This window comes from Bactrocera oleae, chromosome 2 (genome assembly GCF_042242935.1).
Source record: "Bactrocera oleae isolate idBacOlea1 chromosome 2, idBacOlea1, whole genome shotgun sequence".
Taxonomy (NCBI): Eukaryota; Metazoa; Arthropoda; class Insecta; order Diptera; family Tephritidae; genus Bactrocera; species Bactrocera oleae.
The window spans coordinates 54,994,630-55,002,933 of NC_091536.1; the positions used below are offsets into that span (position 1 = coordinate 54,994,630).

The 8,304-nt window shown below is 27.5% G+C and overlaps 1 protein-coding gene across 1 annotated transcript in view; it reads left to right on the forward strand.

Moving 5' to 3' along the window:
• Positions 1 to 8,304, forward strand: part of fru (sex determination protein fruitless) — a 300,477-nt gene that overhangs the window by 284,117 nt on the left and 8,056 nt on the right. The gene's annotated exons all lie outside the window — the stretch shown is intronic.

Sequence of the window (8,304 nt, forward strand, 5' to 3'; positions counted from 1 at the left end):
TCGGTTGCAGGTTAGCGAACGCAAAAGTGAACGCAACAATGGCAGCAGCAATAATAGAAACAAACAAAACAAAACGCTTGCGCAGGCCGAAGATGACCCAAACGAAGCCATATTGCTAAGCAACGACAGCGATGACGAGGACCTCCCAGCTAGTGGCAAAATGAATACGGATTACCACATTGCTGTGGAAAAATATCTTAATTTTGACGAGGCCAATAAAGAGGAAATAAAAGTAAATCTCAGCAAGCGGGAACAGATCAAATCGGATGCAATCGATATGGCAGCAAAAGTAATAGAGGAAGAAAAGGAGGAGCTGGAAGCGATTACCGAAACAAAATGCCAAAAAGAGGAGAGTAGCAATTTCCAAGAACTAATGGCCATGAACAATAAGTGCAATAACGATGACGCCACTCTCACCAACACAACCGTAACCATAACACCGGCCCGTACTGAGCTGGGTAATGAAAAGCTTAGAGATGCTGCTGGCTGCGAAAATGTTGCGCAGCATGTTGCACAAGTAGCGCTGCAGTAAACAGTTGAAAAAGTGAACACACATATACAAACAAACATAACTGAAATTGCAAACATACACACAATTGAAGTTACTCATACACATACAAGTGGCACATACACTTGAGAAGAAAAAATATGAAACAAACTTTAGGTAACTCCTTCAACAACACCATTTGTAAGCCAAGTAGTATTTGTCAATTCGCTGAATAAACAACAACAAAAAACACTCTATACCAACGGCAGCAAATATGCAAAACAATGGCATATTTGTATTCATTAGAGCGCAAAATCGCAAATCACAATTGACGTGACATTAGAAAAAATGCATAGGCGAGTATGCATTTATTAGTGCAATTGTCGGCGTAAATCGCAATAACATTCACAAAGGTTTCACATTAGATGTATCGATTAGAGTTTTAAGTGTTCAACACAATTATAAGTATTTTTCACAAAACAAAACAAAAACAAATATTTACTCAAACATCTCGATGTGATTTCTGTGTAAAAACATACAAACAACAACCATTAGGTTTCACAAAAATTTTAAAAAAATACCAAAATTAATCATAATAATAAAGAAAATATATGTATACAGAGAATAGACGAGTTCTATAGAGCAAAATCGATTGCGTGAGTTGGCAGGACAATTTAAGAAAATATTCAACCGCAAAAGAGGTACCAGCCAAAGGAAAATCTAATGTGTGTATATGTGTAGATTATGCATTTGACCGAATAAATATTTGACGTTTTTCAGTGGTGCATTACAAGTTATGCAATAATAAAAAGATGGCAGTTTTGTCTCATGTATTCCATTTGAAGAATGTTAAATTTTTCTTTGACAATTAGTTAAAATCAAACCTTAAATACAAATAATAAAGGATGCGCCATTAGGACGGAAAGTGGGACAATTTGAAATATCTAGGCGGTATTTATTTTGAAAATGCTACAGTGACTTTTGTCACTTAAAATGCATGTTTTTATAAAACTTTTTTTATACAACGAAAATGTAATTTTTATATAAATATGAAATTTTCGAAAATATTTTGAAAACTTTCGATTGGTATTAAAATGCTTTTATTTACAATTTTTTTATTTTTTATTGTTTAATTGTTAATATGATAATAATTTATTTAAACTACAACAATTTAAATTTCAGTAAATCTTATATTGACGATCCTAATGGGTCACCCTGTAGCGATATCAAGATTTATTTATAAATGTTTAGAACTTTGATAGCCCACTTTTCACAGGCAATATATAATTTATGCTTCATTTTTCTTAATTGTTTTTGTTTTACAATTTTGTGACGTGAACCATCTGAATATTTTTATTATTATTCCAGTATATGTATACATCAACAAAATTTTAATAATTTTTAATGAATTCAGATTTTTTTTGACCAGAATTTACAATAATTTTTTTCAGATTTAATTGGTTCAGTTAACTTTAATCGGAACTTAAGAAAATATGACTCTTTTGTCTTTTTTGGAGGTTATGCTCTCAATACGTAATGATCATCCTAGTATTATATAATGTATAATTCCATTTCATTTGTAGGCTTTAAACCATTTTCAGTTCCGAATTATTATTTCAAAGTTGAACAATATTTTCAAAACTTACTTTCAATTTCTTATAAATTCTTGAACTGAAGCACAAGCACAGAATAAAAAACACACTTAATGTTATAGATTTATATAAAAAACGATTTTAGCCAAATATTTAAATGGAATTTATACATAAAAAAGTAAATAACTAAAAGAAAGTAAGCAAAGCTCAATACACCCAAGTCGACCACTTGCCGCTTCAATGGAATATGTGTGAGTAACGAAATAATGGAATACGGAAAGTTCTGAAATTTGTTACAAAAATATTTAAAAAATATTTCCAAAAAACCATATGTAGCCACCTAAAAACGTCAACGCATTTTATGTGAATGTTTTATTAAAAAAAAAAATAAGTAGACAAACAATATGTCAACTGTGTCCATTAATCGTTGTAAGAAATAAAAAACTAAAACCATTAACTTAATTGCATCAAATGTAATATTAAATAAAAAAATTTTAACTTACATTGAAAGTAAAAAACACTACTGTATTTACATGAGTAACAAAAGAAGCAGAATATTTATCGAAACAAACGTGCAATGTAAATGGTCGCGCGACATCAACAGGCTGATCAGTTGAGATTTTTTTATTTTAACTGTTATACTCGCAGAGTATAAGTTTTTTTTTTATTGTTTTTACACGTCGTTTTTAATTTTATTTTTACTTTAGTAAGTATTTTAAGAAGTTGTTTATATATTTGTATGCATATATAGATAATATATAGTAGAATGCAATAACAGTTTTACTAACTAGATAATGTTTATTATTATTATATAAACAAGATATATATACTTATATAAATATATTTATTAAGAATTTATATTAACGCAGCCTTGCAGGTGTGTAAGCATTTTTATTGCAGCTAAATTGCAATTAAATATGTTAAAATATTATTGTTAATATTTCGCTATATCTAATACTACACTTGTGTTCAGAGTTCTTTTTCATTCACAATTACATATAAGAAATTAGAGCAGTGTTCGTGAATGGCAGACAATTATTATTATTTTTATAGCAGTTTTCACAATTTTTTTTTTAGTTTCTGGTTTATTAATAAAAGGAGAGGATATAGCTCACAGTTTTCAAAAATTTTGTAGCGTTTTGAAAAGCTCTTCGAAATTTTTTTGGAAGTATTGTGAATAGCTCTTCGAAATCTCTGCCCAAAGCTCTTTCAAAAGTTTTATGGAAAGTGTCGCGAAAGCCTTTTCAGTGATCTACTGTATACATTAAATTAGGAAAGCTTAAAATTGAAAATTTTATCGAAATTGTTGCGAAAGATCATAAAACCAAAAAGAACCTTTATTTATCAAATTTAATTATTTGTTATTTTCTATTCCATTTATTTATTTTAATTTATTTTATTTTTCCAAAATCGATTACCATTTATTTTTTATTTTGTTTATTTATTTTTTAAATAACTTTCACTTTTAGCACAATCAAATGGATTTCTTTTTCATAATCTACGCTAAGCACTACTAGTTTTTTTATAGCTTCAAATGACTTTTCATACTAAATTTACTGCCAGCTATAAAAGTATGTTAACTTTAATTTAATATTAAAAAATTAATAACAAAAGCCTCTCCAACATACGTATGTATTTATTTAGATTTCGAGCAACAAAAACTGGAACAAAGTATATGTAAAAGATATATGTATTAATTTTAACTTTTTTATAAGAAATCTTTTACGTCATAAGAAGGATATATGCATATAGTAATAAGTAGAAGCAGCTAACAATTTTATGAAATAATTTTGTTTTACTAAAACTGATGTACAAAATATTTTTATTAACAGAAAAATACTAATACATACTCTATTATATATACACATAAGGACACACACACACAAACAATTTGCATTTTAGCAATTTAGAAAAACACTTCACTTGACAAAAATACAGAATTTACTTGCTTTAAAACATTTAAGATAAGTTTTGTAATTAATTATACACTTAAATATCAGAAACATCAGAAACTCTATAAAGTATATGTATAAATGATCACCATGACGAGCTGAGTCGATTTAGCCATGTCCGTCTGGCTGTCAGTCTGTATATACGCAAAACAGTTTCTCAGTTTTTGAGATATCAGTCTGAGTTTTGTAAGCGTCCCTTTCTCGCCAGGAAGCAACTCATTTGTCGGAACGATATCGGACAAATATAGCATATAGCTGCCATACAACCTGAACAATCGGAATCAAGTTCTTGTACGGAAAACTTTTTCATTTGGCAGAGATTATTATGTTCAGATGGAACCACTATAGCATATAGCTGACATCCAAACTGACCAATCGAAATCAAAGTAAAGATCTTTTTATACCCTTTTATGCTACAAAAAATTAATTAAAACGTATATAAACGTATGCGTGCCACTTATAGATCCTAATATATTTTCATCGAACTTTATCCTTTAAGTTGTTTTTTACATTTACATTGTTTACAACTAATAATACATAATAATTTTTAGAAAGGTTTCTCTCAGTTAGACAACAGTCAAAAGTTGACTTACCCATTCGGTGTTCCTCATCTACAAATCAATTTTGGCGCATTTTGACAGGTTTTAAGATTCCAAACAAGCTCTGAAGTAGCACATAGAAATACAAGATAACTTTGACCTCTCCCTTAAATTGAACACTATTTAGACATCACTCATTTCATTTTCTGTCTATGCCAAAGTCTGCATTTAAAGCATAATTTCTACTAAAGCAATAATGTTTTTGGAATTTTCACAAGTTTTATGGATTTTAAATTTCAACATTACAACAACATTCTGATAATCAGGGCCGAAAAATAAAAAAAAAACCGTCTTTACACGCGTTTTTAAGTTTAAATTTCGTCATACACACATACATACATATATAATTAAACAGCAATTGAGGCAACAAATACTTGCATAAAAGATAGTGAGAAAGCATTATATAGTTATCATTAAGTCATGTGATAGCGTGAATAATGTATAGAGGACGAAGTAGCGTGGGAAAATAATGAATAAAATGTAAACTTATGATTGGTGCTTTTATATCGCTGTGTAGCAGCATTACACAACACGCATCACAAAGTTTTCTGGTGCTAAATCCAAAAACGAATTATAGCGAAAAATGTTTGTTAATTATTAGATATTTAAAGGTGAACTTGCAGCGAGATTAATTATCATAACTTTTTGTATTATTTTTCAAACTTATTTTAATTATTTACAAGGCAATTGTTTATAGCGTGCTTAAGTAATAGCGGCAAACTACTGCCCGAACGAGAATGAACCGTATGTGCAATAATCACTAGTTTATACATTTTTAACATAACATAATATATTTTAGAAATACAATAATAATCAAGTGAATGTTTGTTTAATGACAATTATTTAGCGTTAAATTTTTAGCATATGTTTTAAGCAGCAAGTTTTATTGGCAATGGTTGTCAAAGTAAAAGAGCCAATTATGTTTTTTAATGAATTTTTAGCGCATAATATATTTTAAACTTTAATACTTATTTTGGTTGCAAATATATTGCGTAGGTCAATAATTATAGTAGGCAAATTATGTTTATATTAATACAAATTACATATTAATAACAAAAAATATAAATACATTTTATATAAGTTACCATTTGTAATTTTGTTAAGCGCACATAACAAAAACCGTTATGTTGTTGAATAATACTTTGATTGCAAAAGCATTTTTTATTTATTGCAATTTAATTTTAGTGCAAATAACGCGTCACTGTCTAATATATTTATATTTGTAACGCAGTCTGTTGCATATATCAGCAACCGAACAAAATTTATGTATTACAGCAACTAAAAAAATTATAAATTTTAAGAAAGTTATTTTTGAAAAAGTAAGAAACACATACTCAACTGAAAGAATACTACTTGCGCTAACATTTTTGTGCAAAGTATTGTAAACAAATTTTTATAGTTCAGCATTTTACTTCACAAATTCAGCCAAAAAAACAAAGGAAATAATGAACATTTATTTTACATAGAATTTCGCAATTTTTTGTAATAATTTTTAACTTTTCTAACATACGTAGGCTTTACATTTGTAAGTTAACAATAATTTTAAGCAATTTATTTATAGTAAAGTGCATAAATTTATTTTTATTGAGCTGTAGCTGTTAAAGCGTGAAACAAATATAAACAAAAATACATACATATATGAATTGTAGAAAAACATAAGCATTTGTTAAAGTAACATTTTATATTAAAAATAATTTATAACAAAAGTACATAACGAAATGTTTGTTTGACGTGCGTGTTGAGTTAGTAAAATTTGAAGTTAAATAATAACAAAAATTAATAATAATAGTATTAGTGATACAAAAAAAAATACAATGAGTAAAAAAACGTATAGCAAGATTTCAAATAAAATGTATGACGAAGTTATTCGAAATGGCTTATTATTTGTTGATCGTTTTCATTTTAACTTTATGGCAAAAGCCTAACGGAGTCTTATTTCGTTTTGTTTTTTTTCTAATTTTATGTACTAATAATTTCAAAAGCAAGGTCAGAAATAACAACTGCGTCGACTGCGTGGTTAAAAAAGTTGATATGAAAACTGTGGGATAACTGTTTGTAAATAAAACGAAATAATTTTTACAAATCTCAAAACAGCTATATTTTTCTTTATTACCAATTCAATCAGAGAAAAATTTGTGCTTGCTTTTTGAGGTTAGCAAGGCAAAAAACGTCAGACTGTGACTTGTGCGAGATGAATTGTGCTTCCAAACTCTGCATTTTCCATTCAATTTTAATATACGATACATATACTTATTTCATATTATATTTTAAGCAAATTTTAGTAGTTATAATACAGGCATACCATACTTGTGTATTTATAAAAAAAAAATTGAAGGTTATGTGCGGAATGTGTATGCAATTTTGTGTGTTCTATGTCATCGTCAGCAAACGAATTTTCAAAATCAACGGCTCAATTCCTTGTTTTTTATACGTATAAGGGAAAGTGATTTTCAACTGCATTGGATCGATGTAGGGTACATGCCTTAATATCTACCAATTAGTATTTTTTATATTTCATAAATGCATTAAATTTTATGTTGTTATATTTTATACCCATATGTTATGAAATATTCATTATAGCATATTTATATATTTTTTATGTTTGCAAGATTATGTATTTGGTTTTTTTACACGTTACACAACATATATTTTAAGAAATTTTGCCATTGGGATATATTTGTTAGAACATTTTTAATTCTCGCTTTTGGTTCCAAAAAACTCCTCTCGTTTTATATATATAATTTGTGAATGGAAAAACACTTATATACAACGTGTTTTCGTTCTCTTGTTGAGAGAAGAATGAAGTATCTATTATTGCAGGGTTTATTTTCGCTTTGTTCTTGAATATTGCTGATAGTTTTCTTTAAACATTTTCGTACAAATATATTTTTTTGCTGTCCATATTCACTTCAAGAACCTAATTTTCTGGACCATAGTTTATATTTTTGCTTATATATATGTATATATTAAGCTCAAAAAATTTAATATACTTTATTCTCTATAAATAAAAAAAATAATAATTCTATACAATATTTGCATATTTTTAAGATTTAATTCTTTAGATTATAATGTTCCAAAACCTAAAACATTTTGATTAAAAAATTGGTATGAATTAGATTGAAAATTCAAAAATAATTGGTTTTACCGCAAGCAATACAATTTTGATAACAATTTCAGCGATTTGTGCATTTTTAAAGTGGAAACCGCTGCATTAAGTTTAAAAATTTTAATTTTTGAAAATATCAAAAATTACACCAATACTTTCAAACGTTGATAACGGTGATCACACTTGAAAAATTATGTACAATGTGTATTTTTCCAAAAAGAATTTTAAACAAACGTGAAATTGCTTCGCTTTTTTCAAGAACACGTTAGTGTCTTGAAACATTCTTATATTTATTTATTTACCAGGAAGATAATTTTAAATAATTATATTACAGTTTAAAGGCACTAGCAACGAAGGCTTTTCCTTTTAATTCTTTGTTAGTTAAACAATAAGTAATTAGTTTATATACAGTATTTATTATAATTGGTTACTTTTGTTAAATGATTTTTCGATTTTATTATTTTTACTTAGTAATTTTTTTACTATCCTTACTTTTACTTAAACGCTTCAAAGTTCTATTGTAATAAATTTTTCATTCTTCACTGATATCACTATTTGTTTTGCACAT